The sequence below is a fragment of the Eulemur rufifrons genome, chromosome 15 (genome assembly GCF_041146395.1).
Source record: "Eulemur rufifrons isolate Redbay chromosome 15, OSU_ERuf_1, whole genome shotgun sequence".
NCBI classification, from domain to species: domain Eukaryota; kingdom Metazoa; phylum Chordata; class Mammalia; order Primates; family Lemuridae; genus Eulemur; species Eulemur rufifrons.
Window position 1 is genome coordinate 36,747,197 of NC_090997.1, and position 20,393 is coordinate 36,767,589.

Genomic DNA, 20,393 nt, shown 5'->3' on the forward strand with positions numbered 1-20,393 from the left:
TTTCCTCCACGTTCTCCAGTTTGTGTGCATAAAGATTTTTGTAGAATTCATAGATGATATCTTGTATCTCTGTAGCATCGGTTGTGATTTCTCCTTTCGTGTTCCTAATGGAGGTTATTAGAGATTTTAGTTTTGTGCTCTTGATTAGTCTAGCCAGAGGTGTGTCTATTTTGTTTATCTTTTCAAAGAACCAACTTTTTGTTTTATTAATTTCCCTTATAGTTTCTTTGTTGTCTTTTTCATTTAGTTCTGATTTGATCTTAGTAATTTCTCGCCTTCTGCTGGGTTTGGGATCGTTCTGTTCTTCTTTCTCCAGCTCTTTGAGTCTATTCGTTAGGTTGTCTATTTGCATGTTTTCTGTCTTTTTGATATAGGCATTTATGGATATGAATTTTCCTCTCAGGACTGCTTTAGCTGCATCCCATAGATTTTGATAAGTTGTATCTCCATTGTCATTTAATTCAAAGAAATTTTTGATTTCCATCTTGATTTCTTCTTTTATAGAATAATTATTCAAGAGAAGGTTATTTAGCTTCCATGACTTTGAGTAAGAGTGAGGGTTTCTGTTTGTGATCATTGTTACTTTTATTCCGCTGTGATCTGAGAAGATGCATGGTATAATTTCTATTTTTTTGAATTTTTGAAGACATGATTTATGTCCTAGGACATGGTCAATCTTAGAGAATGTCCCGTGAGCTGATGAGAAGAATGTATATTCTGTGGACTTTGGGTAGAATGTCCTATAGATGTCAGCCATGCCCATTTGTTCTAGCATTCTATTTAGGTCCATTATGTCTTTGTTTATTTTCTGTTTAGAGGATCTGTCCTGTACTGTCAGTGGGGTGTTAAAGTCTCCAGCTATTACAGTATTGTTATCTATCATTTGGTTGAGATCTAGCAGGGTTTGCTTTATGAATCTAGGTGCACCTAGGTTGGGTGCATATATATTGAGTATAGTCATGGCTTCTTGATGAATTGTGCCTTGAATCAGTATGTAGTAGCCATCTTTGTCTTTTATTATTTTTGTTGGTTTGAAAGCTAAGTTATTGGAAATTAAGATTGCCACACCAGCTTTCTTTTGGTTACCATTTGCTTGAAATATCGATTTCCATCCTTTTATTTTCAGTCTAAATGCATCTTTGCAGGTTAGGTGAGTTTCTTGAAGACAGTAGATACTTGGATTGTATTTTTTTATCCATTGGGCCAGTCTATGTCTCTTGAGCGGGGAGTTCAAGCCATTCACATTTATTGAGAAAACTGATAAGTGAGACAGTTTTTTGTTCAGCTTGTTGGGTAGAACTTCACTGTGATGTTTTCTCTCCTGGGCCATTGTGGTATCTGGAATTTGATCTTTAGCTCTTGAGTAGTTTTACATTCGTGGATCTTTCTTGTGCTGATCCGTGTGTAATTCTCTTTTGAGTACTTCTTGGAGGGCTGGTCTTGTCTTGGTGAATTCCCTCAACCTTTGTTTATCTGAGAATGTCTTGATTTCTCCTTCGTATAGAAAACTTAGCTTAGCTGGGTACAAGATTCTAGGCTGGGCATTATTCTGTTTCAGAAGCGTGAAAATGGGGCCCCAACCTCTTCTTGCTTGTAAGGTTTCAGCTGAGAAATCTGGCGTAATTCTGATGGGTTTTCCTTTGTAAGTTACTTGTTTCTTTCTCCTTACAGCTCGGAGAAGTGACTCTTTAGTGGATATTTTGGTCAGCCTGATGACTACGTGGCGTGGTGTTTTCCTATTTGCTATGAATCTCCCAGGGGTCCTTTGAGCTTCTTGAATCTGTATGTCTAGAGTATTGGCAAGGCCTGGAAAATTTTCCTCGATTATGTCTTCAAATAGCTTGTCCAACCCTTGCTTGTTATCTTCTTCACCCTCAGGAATGCCAATAACTCTCAAGTTAGGTTTCTTCACATAATCCCACATTTCTTGAAGACGCAGATCATTTCTCTTACTTTTTCGATCTATCTCTGTGACTGACTTATTTAGTTGGAAGAAGTTATCTTCAATTTCTGAGATTCTTTCCTCTGTTTGATCTACCCTGCTCTTGAGACTTTCCACAGTGTTTTGTAGCTCTCTGAGTGAATTCTTCACTTCTAGGAGTTCAGTTTGGTTTTTCTTCAATATTTCAATTTTTTTAGTGAATTTTTCCTCCAAATCCTGTATTTTTTTTGTGTTTTCCTTGTGTTGTTTATCCACTGATTCTTTTTTTTTTTTTTTTTTTTTGAGACAGAGTCTTGCTCTGTTGCCCGGGCTGAGTGCCGTGGCGTCAGTCTAGCTCACAGCAACCTCAAACTCCTGGGCTTAAGCGATCCTACTGCCTCAGCCTCCCGAGTAGCTGGGACTACAGGCATGCGCCACCATGCCCGGCTAATTTTTTGTATATATATATTTTAGTTGTCCATATAATTTCTTTCTATTTTTAGTAGAGACGGGGTCTCGCTCTTGCTCAGGCTGGTCTCGAACTCCTGACCTCGAGCGATCCACCCGCCTCGGCCTCCCAGAGTGCTAGGATTACAGGCGTGAGCCACCACGCCCGGCCTTATCCATTGATTCTTGTATATTATTCAGCTTGTTTATAATCCATAATTGGAATTCTTCCTGTGACATGTTGGTGTTTTGAGTCTGGTTTGTGTCAAATGGTTGGGATCTGGTATTTCTCTTTGGAGATGAGCTTTCCATTTGATTCTTTGTGCTCTCTGTGTTTTTTCGCTGGGCCCTTCCCATCTAGATTTATTGTTGGATCTTTACTTATAGATTTAGTCTGGTTAACAGGACTCTTTGTGCTCTATTCTTAGGCTGTGAAACAGTCTAGGTATGTTGCTTCTTTTGGCAAGAGGGGGAGACTGTTGTGTATTGTTTAGAGATTTTTCTGTTTCCGTTGGGGGACTGCTTCCGATGGGTCCAATCCTAGAGGATTGGAGTGATCCAAGACCGCTTTGGTGAGTTAGAACACTGTGTTGTGGTCTTTCAGAAGGCAGGAAGGGTCCACACTAATAGTAGACCGAAATTCTCTTTGTTTGTTTGTTTCCCTTTGGTTCTTCCTCTATAGGGGAGGTTTCTGACTCTATCTGCAGGCAAGATACTAGCTATGGGGAGAGGACGGTGACCTCGCTTGCTCAGCGCCTCAGTTGCTGTAGCTCCCACGGGCAAAAGTCTATCTTGGCCCAATGTCCCCAGGGATCAGGTTCCACACTCTCGCTTCTGGAGAAGTATTCAGTGTTTACACTTGGGCGGGGATCCTATATAAGGTCCATGGACCAGGGGAGAGGGCCGTCCAGGGAGCCTCTTGGTACCCTATTGCTCCGCAGTGACTTGGCTGTGGGCCCTAGAGTGGCAATTGCGTGCCCGCAGATCACCGGCCCTGGGGGTGACTGCTCAGGATCCGGTATGTACCAGAGCCAGGGACCTGGCCCGTTCCGAAGCTCACCGTGGGTCCCCAGTTAGAAGGCGAAAAGAGAGGAGAAAGAGAAGAAAAAAAAAAAAAAGAAAAGAAAAAAGAAAAGAAAGAGGAGAAAACGAAAGAGAAAAGAAAAAAAGAAGAAAAAGAAAGAAAGAAAAAGAAAAAAAAAAAAAGAAAAAAAAAAAAAGAAAAGAAACGCAAAAAGCCAAACCAAAAAACACCAAAAACGCCAACAAAAATGAACAGAAACAAACTACGTAGCACCTCACCACACCGCAAGGCAGAAAGATACACAAATCTGAAGTATATAATTCAGCGACTCAATGTTTTTTTGTTTGTTTGTTTGTTTTACGCCTTAGCACAGCTCCGCCCCTTCACTTCCGCTCGGCTGGGTCCGGAGCGGCCATTAGATGTTTTTGTTTTTACGCCTTAGCACAGCTCCGCCCCTTCACGCCCGCCCAGCTGGGTCCCGGGCGGTTTCGCAGTGGATTTCAAGATGGCGTCTGCGCGCCCGCACAGCTCCGAGGGTGGTGGGAATCCAACCTCCGCGCTCAAAAAGGCGCGGCAGCCAGAGGCCCAGAGGGCAAAGGTGCCCGCCGAGGCTGTCCGGCTCGTGAGCCGCTGGAAAAAAAAAGAAAAAGAAAAGAAAAGGAAAAAAAAAAAAAAAAAACCAAAAACAAACACAAACACAAACACAAACAAAACCCAGAAGAAATTTACCAAGAATAAAATATACAGTTTGGCGAGCCTATTCTTCTTGTTCGTGGTTTTTTTTTTTTTTTTTTTTTTTTCCTTAGCACAGCTCTGCCCCTTCACCCCGAGCGCGGCCCCGGCATATCCTGCACTCCTGGCGTTGGTTCAGAGACCAGCGGAGGGCGCCGGGCAGAGAGAGCCGCTCGGCACTTTATGGCTCCCGAGCGGTTTCGCCCTCGCTTTCAAGATGGCGCCTGCAGAGCTCCGGGGCTGGAGGAGACCGGCTCCCCGGCAGGCAGAGACCGCCAATGCCCGGGGGCTGGCAAGCAAGGACGCGCATGAGGGGTCACCGGCTGGAGAACCGCCGAAAAAGGCAGCACGGGGTACAACGCTATTTGCTGTCCGGGAGTCTTTTGTGTTTTTCCGCCCTGGGGCAGATCCGTCCCTCCTCGCCAAGCGCTGTCTCAGCTGAGATCCCCCAGGTTCTAAGGTAATTTCGCAAAAAAGCCTGTCTCCAATGCGCCACGTATCCCTCAGTGATTCTGCGCTGGCCTGGGTCAGGGCTCTGTTCAATTGGGAGCGGAGGGCTAGCCGCTTTCCCGAGAGGCTGCACCCACCCCGGCTGGGGGCGGGTGTATCCGACCCGCGCTCCGCTGGCTAGTGTCTGTCCCGTGTTCCTAATATTCGTTCACCTCAGACCTCACTCGCTCTGTTTGTCCCACGCTGATTCTCCGTGGATTCACACCGCTGTTCCTGTGTGGGAGCGGTCTTCTAGCGTTGTGGCAGGTCCGGATCGATGCCTTCCTTCCTGGGAGCGCAGATTCAGGCCGTCACCACCACTCCGCCATCTTTGATCTCCTCTAGTTATCTTCTAATTTAATTAAAGCCAGAGAAGTTTGTAATTTATCAGATGTGTGAAATGCCTTTAAATATCTGACTACAGACATCCAAGTTTAAGTATTCCTGAAGCCACTAGTAACCAGCAGAGAGGGAGTATTCCATGGCGTACGTGTCAGCCAGTTAGCACTAGGGCTGTCCATAAGGGGCAGAGAGGATACTCCTCACCCTTCACCCTGTAGTTCTAACTTCTAGAGAGGAATAGAGAGAATGTACTTGAAGAACAAGGTTTGAAAAACTGATGAAAAATTTTTGAGATGATTAATTTCTAAGAGATTTCCCAAGAGGTTGATTCCTACTTACCCATGTTTATTTCACTCGTTTCTCAGAAGGTAGAATCTTATTTAATTTTTATTAGTCCTTTCAAATGTCTCCTTAACAACTTAAAACTCCACTATTTATATAATATGATGGCCTAGAACTTAGTCAAGAGATGGGGGCATGAATTTGAAAATTGGTTGTTAACTTCTTTGACTTCGATTAATTTATGCCATCTCTCTCAGTCCCTCATATATACATTGGTATCATAATACTTGAATTGTGTTTCAAATGAAGGTAAGAGTTACTTTGCTTGGTAAAGTCATTTCAAATTCCTTTAAAATAGCTAGGAATAAATGGACATTTCAAATGTTTTTACCTTCCTAGAATTTATCAGATGAAAGACTTGTCAACCCCAACACAATAGTTAATATTTTCCTCACATGGAGAGTCTCTCATGACCATCCTTTTTGTGCAGTAACATTAATATTAAGCCCGCATGGAATGAAAGCTATTTTAATTAAGCATATAACTTGGTACTTTCTAACCTTAAATTTGAAGATGATAAAGCATTTTATAATGGTCAATGAATTAAGTACTTCTGGGGCTTTTATGGACATAATTAGAAAGGGTAACTATCCAATTATTCTGGATGTAGAACTGAAAGATCTGCAGTAGCCAGACAAAAAGTTTGGCCTCTAGAAAGCTCTTTTTTAATGAAATAGTGTGTTTGGAAAGTTGCTTAGCTGAGAAGAATTATTGATAATGTTAGAGTGGAAGTTTATATTTAATCATTCATTCAACAAATATTTATCATGCACTTACTCTCTGCATTCTTCTGAGCACTGGAGGTACAATAGTGACACAGTCATTGTTTTTCAGGGGAGGATAGAGAATAAATAGGCTGTGTTCTTGGATAGAGTGGACTGGTATTTCAAATATAATATCCCACTGGGTTTAGCCGGAAAAGCTGGATGCACAAAAAATCTGTTAGAAAGTATCAGGGTGTTGACAGAAGTGTAAAGATTTATGGGACCAGGATGGAGGAGAATAGAAGCTCTGGGCAGTAAACTTTGTGTTTAAAGTTGCTCCCCCCGCCCTCACCCTCCTTGGTGGGGGACACTTACTCACTCTGGATGGGTGGCTGAGAGCAGAGCCTTTGATAGCTTTACAAGCTAGGGGCACAGTAACTAGGTAGAGAAGAGTTGAACAACACCATTAACAATCTTGACCTAGTGAACATATTTATGACAATGCTTCTCCCAAACTGCAGAATGTTAGGTCTGTCTGGATGTTTCCTGGTCCCCAGCTCCCAGTGTGAAGAATGACTACTGGTATCAAGTTGAGCTGATGACAGAGTGATCACAGATACAGAGCAATTACATACAAACTGTTTATTACAGGAAAGAAGCTATAGAAGTGAAAGTGAAGAAGAAAGCTACACAAAATGACACAAAGTGAAAATACGTTCCAGAGAGAGGAATGGGTTAGTCTCCACAAGTGGAGAAAGACCCCAAAATCTGAGTGCATTCTGCCTTTTATATGCTCACTAGTTTGTCCCACCTTTCTCCTGACAGGATTGGTTGCCATTTCCTACCTTTGGGGTGATTGACAGGTTGGGGTTATATAACAGGTTACATAACAGGTTGGTTATATAACAGTTTCTCTTTCTACACATACCTCTTCGCCTTAATTCTTCACAAATTTCCACCCATGTTATGCTAATTAGATGGTAATGAGCTCTGGGTCATAAAAAGTCACTGGGAACTTCTTACTATGTATGTTCCCACCAGGGAACAGTCGCTATCCATGATTTGGTTCCTAGTTACAATTCAGTTCCTGCTCTCCACCCGTAGCTACTACTACTTCCTTGCAAGCTGTTTGCCCTCTGCCAGACCTAACACAGAATATACATCTTTTTCAAGTACACATAGAACATTTACAAAAATTGATCATATGTTGGGCCATAACGCTACTCTCAATGTAGCTGAAAGGTTTGAAGGCATATAGAATATAATGTTTTACCATAGTGCAATTATGTCAGAAATTAATAGCAAACAGAAAACTAGAATATCCCCATATGCTGTGAAATAGATACATGCCTAACTAACCCATGAGTCAAAGAAAAAGCAAAATAGAAATTAGAAAATACTTTGAACTAAACAATAATAAAAATAGTACATATTAAAAATTGTCTGATATCAGCAGAACTGTACCTAAAGGAAAATTTATAGCCTTAATTGCATATATTAGAAGTGAAAAAACTGAAAACAACATCTATGACAAGAAATTGGGAAAGGATATCAAATTTAACCAAAAGAGAATAGAAAAGAAAACATCATATTTAAGAGCAGAAGTCATGGAAATAGAAAACATACAAACAATAGAGAGCATCAACAATAATCAATAAACTCTTGGTCAGACTGATCAGAAAAAATAAACAGTGTGCAAAATAACCAATATCAGGAAATCAAAAGAGCACATTTCTGCAGAGCCTACAGATGTTAAAATGGTCAGAGGATATTGTGAATAACTTAATGCCAATATATTTAAACTTTTTGATTAATTGACTAACTTAAAAAAATATAGCTTACCAAAATTGATTATAAGAAGAAATAAAAAAAGTGAATAGTCCTTTATCTATTAAAGTAATCAAATCAGCAATTTAAAATATCCCACAACAAAAATTCCAGGGCACTATTGGCTTGTCATGAGATCCACCCTTCTTCTTCTGTTCTGATGTACCTCAGATCTTTACAAAAGCCAGAGTTAATTTACATTCAATACTGTTTCAGGAAAATAGGTTGGCATACTTTTTAGTGGTAGTCAGAAAAATATGAATCTCGCTTTTGATTTTTCTGCAGTCTTAATAGAAACTCCAAACCATGAAAAATATCTTTTTTTCCTATTCTGTTAATTTAATCATAACTGTGTAGATTTAATGCACACAATAGCCTTATAACATGTAGATAAGGAAATGATGGCTAAGACAGGTTAATTGTTGAAACCAGCTTACAAAATGTAGGTCTGTCTGAAACAGTTCAACTTTTCTCTACGGTGTCATGTTGCCTCTTGTTTTGCAAGCCAAGTTTGAATTATGCAAATCGGGAAGCCAAAAGCAAACTCATCAAGACCCTTTTGTTGTGCTTCATTGAGAGAACAGAATGTGAACTCATAGTTGGAAGAGCTTGGATTCTTCCACTTGTTAGCTATGAACTTGAGTACTGCACTTATGCTTTACATTTTAAAAGTTGTTAAGATGCTTTTTTATAATACCTAACACATGAGATTATAGTGAGAATTAAATGAAATTATGTGTTTTTTTGATTACCCCCATCACTTAATAGATTTTTCTCACTTGAATGAAATGACTAAACAGAGTACATAGATCGAAATTTTGAATATTCCTCATACTGTTTTTATTCACTTATAAAAGATCTGAGTAGTACTTTCTGAAATATAGGTGTTTTCTGCTCTTTTAAAATGCTCTCTCCAACCTCATATGACTCCCAAGGAGAGAAAAACTTATCTTTTAAAAAATTCTGACATCGGTATGGGCACCTAGATGCTAATGTGATAAGTATCTCTGAAATAAATATTTTAAATAGGATTTTACTGCTTTAATAAACTCTTTTCCTGTTGCTCCGATTTCTAATTTTGATCAGCAATACAAGAAAACACCTAGATAGGATTGTCAAGTCTCATCCATCATCAAAAATGAAGTAAGAAATCTGAATAAGAATCTCTAGATACTTCCAGTAAATCAGTTGTTTCTTTAATCATCTCTGTGTTTTCTTTTCTAATATCTTTCAAATTTGATGCTGACACACTCCAAAAAAAAAAAAATAATAAGAAAGTAGTTAACTTTCCTAAATTCAGGATGAGGTAGAAATCATTCAACTTCTCACCCACAGTTCTTTTCTTTCTCCATAGTATTCAAAGCATTAATGAACACAAGAAAGGCATTATCAGTGGAAAAAACTCTATGCCAGGGGATTAAATGAGTGGAAATTCTTTCTCTGAGTTTTAAGTGTAAAATCATGAAAATCTAATTTTTCACTTTTAAGATTCTAAAAGTAGAAGAGCATTATGATTTCTTTGTATTCTCATAAAAACTTTCTGAATATAATTGTACTTTCTTAGTCCTGAATAACAGGTCAGAGTAAATTAATAAAATTTCATGTTTATAATTTTTCTATATATATATTAGGGAGGTAGTAATAAATGAGATTAAAAGAAATACCAGTTATCAGTTAAGGAAATCTGTGTTGAGGCCCCAGCTCTGCCACTTACTGATTATATCATCACACTAAGCCTCTGTTTCCTCATAGGTTCTACTACTTGAAAACTAACATTAAGACCATGATGTTAGTACCTGGACAGTGACAGTGACAACGTCCATTATTATCTTCACAGCTCATCTCTAGAGTCTGCAGTTTTTCCACCAAGCCTTGTGCCTTGGAAGTTGCATATAACCTAATCTATAGAAATGGTGGAACTTTTTGGCCCTCAGAATATTTTTTTTTATTTTTTGAAAATGAATCTATATTGTAAAGTACTGCAGTTACAGATTACATACCAAACTGGGTTGCAGGTCTGCTACAAGTTTAGTGGAATGCCTCTTATTTTCTTTTCCTTTGTCTCTTTCTCCTTCTCAGAAAGCATAGAAAAGTAATTTTGTTTATTGGAATTCTAATTGTTTTGTTTCTAAGAGTTCTGAGAGTTTTTAAAATTGTATTATGAATTCTAAACTAGTTAGCTCTGAATTAATCAGTTTGAAATTGGATTCGTATTTTCTCTTTCCTACCAGTCAGATCTAAAATCATTAGTAATGTTCCAAGGAATCATGTATGCCCCCTGACTATGGTGATTCTCTGGAATCAAAAGAGATTAACTTAAACACAGTGCTGTTTTTTACTAAAAATTTTCATCACTTATAAGGGGTTGAACTTTCTGCTTAGGGTTTTAAGGGGCTTTTATAGTGCTCTAAGGCACTTTCCTAGCATTGGTTGTGGTTGAAAGCTAAAAAATTTTTATCAGCAAATTAAAGCAGCAAAGCTACTTTTCTCATGTTAAATTGAGGTACGAATAATAGAGCAAAACTGTTTCTATGGGAAAAACAACAGATTCACTGATTGACTCAGTGAATTTTATAACATAAATATTAAAATCTTAAGGAACACAGTAAAGTTGCATTTTATGTTTTTAAACTTTTCAGATTGTGTGTGTGTGTGTGTGCGTGCGTGCGTGCGTGTACAGTCAGCTCTCATTTCCAATCAATGAATGAAAGAGTCCCAGGAATGACTGAAGTTTACTAAAGAAGCACTGATCAATGACATTTTACATTTGTGTGATTCATGGACTAAATGAAGAATCCTAACCTTGAATAAAGGGCAATACTGTTGTGCGTTGTGTAGTTTCACTTTTTCTCATTATCCTCGTTACTCTGCCTTCTGCCTTCCACTCTTCCAGTCTAGAAAATAGGTGGTTACCTAGCTTTTGCATGTAGCATGTTTAGCACACATGAGAGTGTATGAATATATATAGCAGCATTGTGGGTTGGATACGTTAGAGCAACATTACCACTTAAAAAAAGTAAAAACAATATCCCTAAAATATATAGAAAAGAATCTTTTAAAATGAGCTGAGAAGATGGCAAGCTAGTAAAGAATAATCAATGTCCAAAGCTAAGTGAAAATAGGAAATTAGAAAGGTAAGTAGAATATTGAAAACATTTTACTTTAAGGGCACTTGCCAAACCCAGTGTATTGAATCTTGTTTTCAGTCTCACAGAGTACAGAAGTGACAAGAGGCAAAGATTAAGCACCACCACTAGTAGTAAATAGGACCTTCCTTTTCATAAAGCTGAAAAAGCAAAACCACACACCTTCAGTGTAAGGGTGAAGTAAGCATGTTCCTCAACCTCCACAAGAGTTCACATGGAAAATTGATGGATTTGAACCTTGGTCCCAAGGTTTTTCCCAAGAGAAGGGAAAAAAATCTTTCTGAGAATTCAAAGTTGAAAGACAGCTCTGAACAGGTTTGTAGCTGAAATTCGTTCATATTACCTAGGTGGCCTGAAAAACAATAAATTTAATCAGATTCTGAGCTGATAGCCCAAGGAAGGTACTGGCAGAAGAAAATACACATCATCTCTAGAAGAATCCACCTCCAGCACAGGCCTCAAAAATTCTCCACAGATGAAGTTTCTTTATGTTTCCAATTCATGATAGAAGTAAAGCCTGTCCCAACCTGTATGGGCTTATCATTTGAGATACTTTGGGACCCAAATAAAGCACTGCAGGAGGCATGGAAAGTGAGAATAAAAGAGAAACAGTCAGAAGCCAGAAAATAGGACAACCTATTTCATCACAGTTTCCTGTGATGCACGTTTAGCTATCCTTGGAGAACCCAGATAACATCCTAGGTGGTCCTTATCCCAAGGGGAATAATCTGGTAAGTGAAGCAAGACAATAATATTTGTTAAACAGTAGTAAGGCTCAAAATATTTGGCGTGAGGTGGTCCCATGTTTTGAAGTGGTGAGTTTAGTGGAAGGTTGGAGAATATTGCTGGTAGCCGTGGGATCGGATGAAACAGCAGAAAGAGGTCATTTCAACTCTTTCAACTCTTTGAAAGTGGTTTGGCCCAGTTAAGGAATGCAGTGCTCAAAGCGATGCTGCATTTCCACGGGGATGAGCGTGCTAGGATATAGTTGGAGATCAGGCGAAATGTAATCATAAAGGCTGTGTGATTGCAGTGGGGGAGAGTGGTGTCCCGTGAAGAACCATCTCCATTGACTAGGTGCCCCGAATTCCTCACAGATACAACTAAAAAAGAAATCCTGGATTTTTGTAAATTTAGAAACACATTTCTAAATAATTCACAAGTTAAAGAATCATAAGCATAAAGTAAAAAATATCTCAAAATGAATAATAATAAACTGCATATTAAAATTTGGGGGATTTAGGTAAAAGGATACTTAAAAATTTATATTGTAAAAGAAGGAAGTCTCAAAATTAATGACCTAGGCTGCTAACTTAAGATGAAGAAGAATAGCAAACACAAAGAATGTATTAGAAAAAGGAAATAATAAAGATAATAGAGTAAATGAATATAATACAACACAAATATATAATAGATTGACAAAACCAAAAATTTCACTTGGAACGAGTAATAAAATTAAAAAAAAAAAAACTTCTGTCAAAACTGATAATGAAAAAAGTGTGAAGACACAGTAAATAATATTAGGAATAAAAAATGAGACAATTACAGAAGTTACAGGCATTTAGAAAACAATAGGTTAATGTGAGTAATTTCATACTGCTAAATTTGAAAGCTTTAATGAAAGAAAAATTTCAAGAAAAAAATAAGAAAAATGACTCAAAGAAACTCGGCAACCCTTAATAGTCATATAACTACAAAAGAAATTAGAAGAACAGTTAAAATTATTTCCTCAATGAAAGTATGAGAACCAGAAAGTTCTTACCTGTGAATTCTAGCATTCAAGAAATGAATAACTCCAGGATTTTAAAACTATTGTATAATATTGAAAAAGAAGGAATGTGCTCAGCTTCTTTTATAAGGCTAGCATTATTTTGATGTGAAACCTAGTCTAGGACTGTACAAAAAAGAAAAACTACAGACCAGTCTTATTTATAATCATAGGTGCAGAAATCCTAAAAATAATAACAGACAAATTGAGACAATCATGAAAAAATATAATAATACATCATGACTAATTAGAGGGTATTCCAGCATTGCAGAATTGGTTTGATATTATAAAGTAATTTAATTCACCATATTAGCAGATTAAAGGAGGAGTAGCATCTCAGGATCTCAATGGAGGAAGGAAAAAATTTGACATACATCTGTGATAAAATATCTAGGACACTAGCGATAAAATGAACTTCCTCAATTCAGGAAAAGACACCTATAGGAAAAGTATGGGCAAACCTCACTTATTGGTAAAATATTGAAAGCATTATTTTTAAGATTAAGAATAAAACAAAAATGTTAGCCATCACCACTTACATTCAGTATTGTACTGAAAGTCCAAGCCAGTCTGGTGAGGCAAAAGAAACAAATGAAGGGATTAAGATTGGGAAAGATATAAATAAAACTATCATTAGTCACAGAAGATATGGTTGTGTAAATAAAAACAAAACAAAAAATCTATACAGAAATTATTAGAATTACAAGAGGGTTTATCTAGATGTAAAAATCAATTGTATTTTTATTTTTAATTGACAAAATCATATTTATCATGTACAATATGTTTTTTGAAACATGTATACATTTTGGAATGGCTAAATAGAGTTAATTAACATATCCATTACCTCACATTCTTTTTTCTTTGTGGTGAGGATGCTTAAAATCTACCTTCTTAGCAATTTTCAAGAATATAATACATTGTTGTTAACTATAGCCACCCTGATGTACAATGGATCTCTTGAACTTACTCCTTCAATTTAGCTGAGGCTTCAGATCCTCTGACTATAATCTCCTTATTCCTCCCTCTCCCCCATCCTCTGGTAACCACCTTTCTATTGTCTGATTTTATGAGTTCAACTTTTTTGGATTCCACATATTCCATATATAAGTGAGATCATTTGTCATTCTGTGCCTGGTTTATCTCACTTATTATAATGTCCTGCAAGTTCATCCATGTGGTCACAAATGACAGGATTACTTTCTTTTTTAAGGCTGAATAGTATTTTTGTGTATATACCACATTTTCTTTATCCATTTTATCCATTCATCTGTTGATGGACATTAAGGTGATTCCATATCTTGGATATTGTGAATTATACTACAATGAACATAAGAATAAACATATCTCTCTGATGTACTGATTTTCTTTGGATATATATACCCAGTAGTGGGATTGCTGAATCATACAGTAGTTCTAAAAAAAAAATTGCATTTTTATACATTGTGGGTAGAAAATTTCATTCAAAAGTAATTTTTAAAGATATGATTTAAAATATCCTTAAAATGCAAACTACTTGGGAAAAAGAATCTAACAAACTACAAGCAAGAACTTTATGGAAAAGACCATAAAACTCTACTATGAGACCTAATGCCAAATTTAAATAAATGACATAGGAAGACTCCATATTGAAAGGCCAATCGATCTATAGATGAATCTATAGTGTCATTGTTAATTGATCTGTAAAGTTAATGCAATTCCAATAAAAATCTCCACAGGTGCTCTGGTAGAATTTGAGCTGATTTATATATATTAATACATAATGAAAAAGGTCTTAAGGGCCAAAACATTCCTGAAGAAGTACAGGGTAGAAGTACTTGTCTCAGATAAAAGAAGACTCATGGTAAATCGGACAGTGTGGTACTGGTACAGTGATATAGAGAAGACCTATGGAATTGATTGCAATGCCCCCAAACAGATGCACACATATATGGAAACATGGTTTTGGTCAAAGCTACCACATCAGCTCAGTGGGAAAATAAGGACTTCTAAAAAATGGTGCTGAAGCGATTGGAAACCATATGAAAGATCAAAGACTTATGTGAAAGGTAAAACTATAAAACTTACAAGACAACATGGGAGGATATATTTATTGCCTTAGGGTAGTGAAAAGTTTCTTACACAGGGCATAAAAAGCACAAAGTCAATGCTGGATGAATTCCACTAAATTAAAATTAAGAATATTAAAAACCAAAACAAAACAAAAAAAAATTAAGGATATCTGTTCATCAACAGATGCTTTAAAACAATGAGAAACACAATCCACAATGGAGAAGGAAAATATTTGCAATTTACAGAAATGACAGAGGATCACTCAATAATATCAATAAATGACAGAGGATCACCCAACAGAAAAATGGGTAAAAGAAATGCACAAACATTTCACAACATTTCACATAAGAAAAATAAGTGGCAAAGAAATGTGAAAATGTGCTCAGTCTCGTTAGTGATCATGGAAGTGTAAATTAAACCATAAGGGGATACCACTGCACAGCAGCTTGTAATTTTTAATGTTGGGGAGGATGCAGAGTGACGTGGATTCTGAAGGCACACCCCTGTGGGGGAGTTTGGAAGAGACCTGAGTGACTCTTGCACATGCTTCCGGAGACATGGCCAAGAACGTTTAGGGCAGAAAATTGAGCAGTTCAGAAGCCCAACAACATTAAGATAAGTAAATAAAGGATGGTACCTTCATACACTGGAATACTAGAGAATTGTGAGTAATGAAGAATTATAGCTATTAACAAAATTGATGACTCTCAGGAAGAACATACGTGAGAGAAAAAGCAATGTATAGAAAAACACATACAACATGATTCTATTTATATAACATTCAAAAACCATGTAAAACTAAACAAAATTATTTTAGGTATATGAAACGTATGTGGGAAAACTTTAAAGAAGAGCAAGGGAATGATGCATTGAGAAGATTGTGCTTCTCAGTAGGGAGGGACATGAGGAGGGTCTCCACAATAAGAGGGGGGCATCCTTTTACTTAAACTGGGTAGTGGGCGCACAAGTATTTACATCACTTTTCTTCATAATTCACACACATTCTCTATTCTTTGATATCTAGTCAATATTTCATAAAAATAATGAAAATAAGTTTAAACTAAAGCAGAGGCACTGTTTTGAAATGATTGCACAAATCTTGCTTGTCAGTCAGGATGGACATCCACAGATGTGATTTTCCCAGAGCCTTGGCTCAGGTACCCTGGGGTTTGGATTTGCATGACAGTGGACAACTAGACCCCTGATGAGCCAGCCCTCAACAAGTGAGGCTACTTCAGGCTCCTGGCTGAAGTGTTTCTGACAGTTCTTAACCCCATCTTCAGTTATGAGATGGTATTTGGCACACAAGTTAGAAAGAGGTTGACTCTACACTGTCATTTCTATATCAACCCAGAGGAAGAGGCACTTTGCACAGAATGTGTGTCCAAGGGGATTTGTATGGGATTCTCACATCCTCCACTCGGTTATAAGGCATTCACTGCATCCTGGAGCTGCCCATCCATGAGTTCTGGCCCTGCGTCTGAGCTGGGGTTCTCATCTTTTCAGTCAAGCAGTAGCTTCATGGGAAGTTTATCATTCTCTCTTCTAATTTAATTTGTCTTTTAATTTAGAAATAGTAAAACAGCAAACGAACAACAGCATCAACAAAAAGCTACAGAGAACAAACAGTAAATGCCACAAACTGATCTTCAATGTCGTCAATGAGGGCAGGCAGAGTCTGCTTCTAATATTTCACATGTGGTTGTATTAAGAGCACTTGTCTAGGTGGCAGCCCTGGGTTCTGATTTCTGCTCTGCCACTAACCATGGTTGTGTAATATTATATAAGCCACAAAGTCTCTGAATCAAAATTTCTTGGTCTTTTGAGCACCTTTAATAGACCAGGCATTTTACACAACACATCTCTAATCTTTAAAAGCCTTTAATGTAGGAATTATTATTCTACTTTATAGATGAAGCAATGAAGGAGGCTCAGCCTAATTAAGCATTTCAAGGTCAAGAAGCTTCTAAATGGCAAAAACAGTACTTAAGCCAATTCTTTCTGTCTCCAAGGTCAAAGTCCTTTTCATTGTAGTCCTCTTCTTCGTAGAAGCCATGAAAGAGAGGGCTTTGAGAGAAATCATCACTCTTCAAGGTTTCTTACAGCTCTAGATATTTATAGTGCATGCTACCACCCTCATTTGACACTAATTAATAGCGATGTTGTGTATCATTTTCTGCCTCATTGTAACTGGAGGGGTGAACACAGCCCTGCACGCAGGAGCTTTTCCACTGCAGAGCTCAGTTTCTATGCTGAGCTATAAGCAACCAACTTAGCTCTTTTCAGCTACCTCTTTTTTTTTTTTTTTTAATAATTTTTTTTTTTTTTTTTTTTTGAGACAGAGTCTCACTCTGTTGCCCAGGCTAGAGTGAGTGCCATGGCGTCAGCCTAGCTCACAGCAACCTCAAACTCCTGAGCTCAAGGGATCCTCCTGTCTCAGCCTCCCGAGTTGCTGGGACTACAGGCATGCACCACCATGCCCAGCTAATTTTTTCTATGTATATATTTTAGCCGTCCATATAATTTCTTTCTATTTTTTTAGTAGAGACGGGGTCTCACTCTTGCTCAGGCTGGTCTCGAACTCCTGAGCTCAAACGATCCGCCCACCTCGGCCTCCCAGAGTGCTAGGATTACAGGCGTGAGCCACCGCGCCCGGCCTCAGCTACCTCTTAAAGGTATTTTTTTTTTTTTTTGGCCGGGCGCGGTGGCTCACGCCTGTAATCCTAGCACTCTGGAAGGCCGAGGTGGGCAGATCGTTTGAGCTCAGGAGTTCGAGACCAGCCTGAGCAAGAGCGAGACCCTGTCTCTACTAAAAATAGAAAGAAATTATCTGGCCAACTAAAAATATATATAGAAAAAATTAGCCGGGCATGGTGGCACATGCCTGTAGTCCCAGCTACTAGGGAGGCTGAGGCAGTGGGATCACTTAAGCCCAGGAGTTTGAGGTTGCTGTGAGCTAGGCTGATACCACGGCACTCACTCTAGCCGGGGCAACAGAGCGAGACTCTGTCTCAAAAAATAAATAAATAAATAAAATAAAGGTATTTTTTTCCTCACTGTGCTAATCATTAGGAACTGGAAGAAGTCAGAAGAAAGTCCAATGTTTCCAAATCAAGAAAGGATTTTCATGGCATAGTTTTGGAGTGAAAAAAACAATCTGGGAGATAGACTTTTATCACAAAAGAATTGATATTTCTGGAACATTTCAATATTTAATTGAGAAAGGTCAAAACATTTGAAATTATGATTTTATTGTTGCAAATTTCATTCGGACATCTTTTGCTCTGGAAAATTAGGGCAAGGGAACAGAGAGACATTATTACTGCTAACTTCTAAGATTTTTTTGGGGTGGTCTCTGAGAATGGCATTTTTGTCATGTAGAGCTGTGGTTCCACTCCCCTCTCTCCCCTCCACCAGGGGTCAGATCAGCAGGGTCATCAGACCCACATAGGAGCGCACAACCCCCACACAAACTGCATATGAGGGATCCAGGTTGCATGCTCCCAGGAGAATCCAAGGCGTGATGGTCTAAGGTGGAGCCCAGGCGGTGGTGATACCCACCCTCCAGCCTCCTCCCGCCAACTCCCCCTTCCCCAGCCACCACCCGTGGAAAAACTGTCTTCCACAAAACTGGTCCCTGGTGTCAAAAATGTTGGGGACTGCTGATATGTAGAGTGTTCTACACTCTACATTTGCTTTAATTTTTGAGTGTATCATACACCCAGAAAGACTTTTATTTCATTTTCTACTCGATGGAAAATAGGACAACTCTTCATCTAACTCTGATAGCATAATGAATTTCTTAAAATTATCATTCTTAAAAAGGTGTACTTCTTTCCACTGAAATATAGATGTTTATTTATACTTCTAAAGGAGCAGGTAACAATTTTGATGAATAACATGGTTTGGAATCAAAGAGCCTAGACTCAAACTTCAATTCTGCGAACTCAATTAGGTCAGCTCCCCTCTCTGAGACTCTTTTAGAGTCTGTAACGTGGGTGTGCTTCTGTCTACTTTTCAGGATTTTTTTCCCAAGGCTCGATTTAAAAAATGTTTGCAAAGTGCTTGCATGTGAGAAGCACCCATTAAAATGTTGTTGTTGTTGTTGTTATTGTACTGTTGTACAATCATACTGAAATGTACTCCTTCTTTCAGGGATAGTGTTTTATATTTCAGCATCAATGCTAATGCTAGGGAAGTGTCGGGAATGTGGGCTGTAAAGGCTCTTCTGATCTTGATATTTTTGAGAAAGGGGTTTTAGACTATTGCCATGACCTTATATTATGTAAAAGGAGAAGTGAGCCGTGTCAGAGGCCTGTGATGTAACCACTCCTACACTTTCCCACTCTGTTCTTTAATGTTAGCTTCTGGATTAATTCAAACAGGAGCATCTGCAGGGTTTTCCTTTCTGCTGACTTCACTGCAGTCGTTGGGTCAAGTCCCTTTGTCTAGTCTCTGTGATTTAAAAGTCATACTTCTTTTGAACTGAACTAAAGGAGTAAAAGATCATTATTATAAGAATTTTAGGTTATGTCTGTAGTTTGTCATTGTACTCTCTCAAAATAATTTATATTTTGTCCATAATAAAATGGACTGATTTTTAATTCTCTAAGAAAATGGGAGGTGGATATATTTGAAAGAGATATATAAAACATTTTAATGAAATGTGTATATATCTCTCTATACACATGCACACATTTTACATATGTAAAATACTTTTTGGTCCCTTAAATATTATACAGAACAATTTTCCTAAAAAGAATGGTGATCATTTGAACAACTAAAAAAGAGGAAAAATATTTGCTAATGTTTACATTACAGAAATAAGCAAAGCACAGAGGGGGACATGGGTACAAAAGTAAAGAGAGAAGAACAAAGAGTAAAATGAAATTCCATTCAGTTCAGCAAGCATTTTCTAAGTAACTACAAGGGATACATAAATGTGATACTTGCTTTCAAATGTTTCTAGTCCAGAAGAGGAGACGATAATGTAAGCCAGTAAGTTAAAGTATAGGTGGTAATGTAAACCACAGGAAGATTTCAACAGTTGCATTTATCACACAATAAGGAGCAGTCACAGCACAGAGAAGGAAATGTTAGACTCCACAGTGTGGTGGAGGAAAGGATAGGTGGAGCTTTCTTGAAGCATGAGTATTTGACCAGTGCGGTAGGGGGACCATGAAGCATCTTAAGAATTTACACTTTCTGGACTGCAACTCAGTCATGTATAAAATGAAGGCGTTCAACTGAATGAGATGTAAGGTCACTTTCAGCTTTAAAATATTGTTCTTTGAAATAGAAAAGGTAAAATGTGAGCAGGTGATAAATATCTTAATTCTCATTGAAAGTTGATTAATTCAGTTAAGTCCCTATTTCTTAGAATTCCAATGTGAACTTCTTAGCCCTTCTTTTATTAATTGATACACGAGTCTCAGAGACCAGATTAAGTCTGAATTAAGTCTTAATCAATTAAGACTTAATTAGTCAGGCTATTTGCATTATTTCAATTGGATTTCAATGGCCTAAAATTTGATGAGGGTGACAAAAAATGAAAGTTCATGAATATAACAATACAACTTTTCAGCAAAGCAATTCATTAATA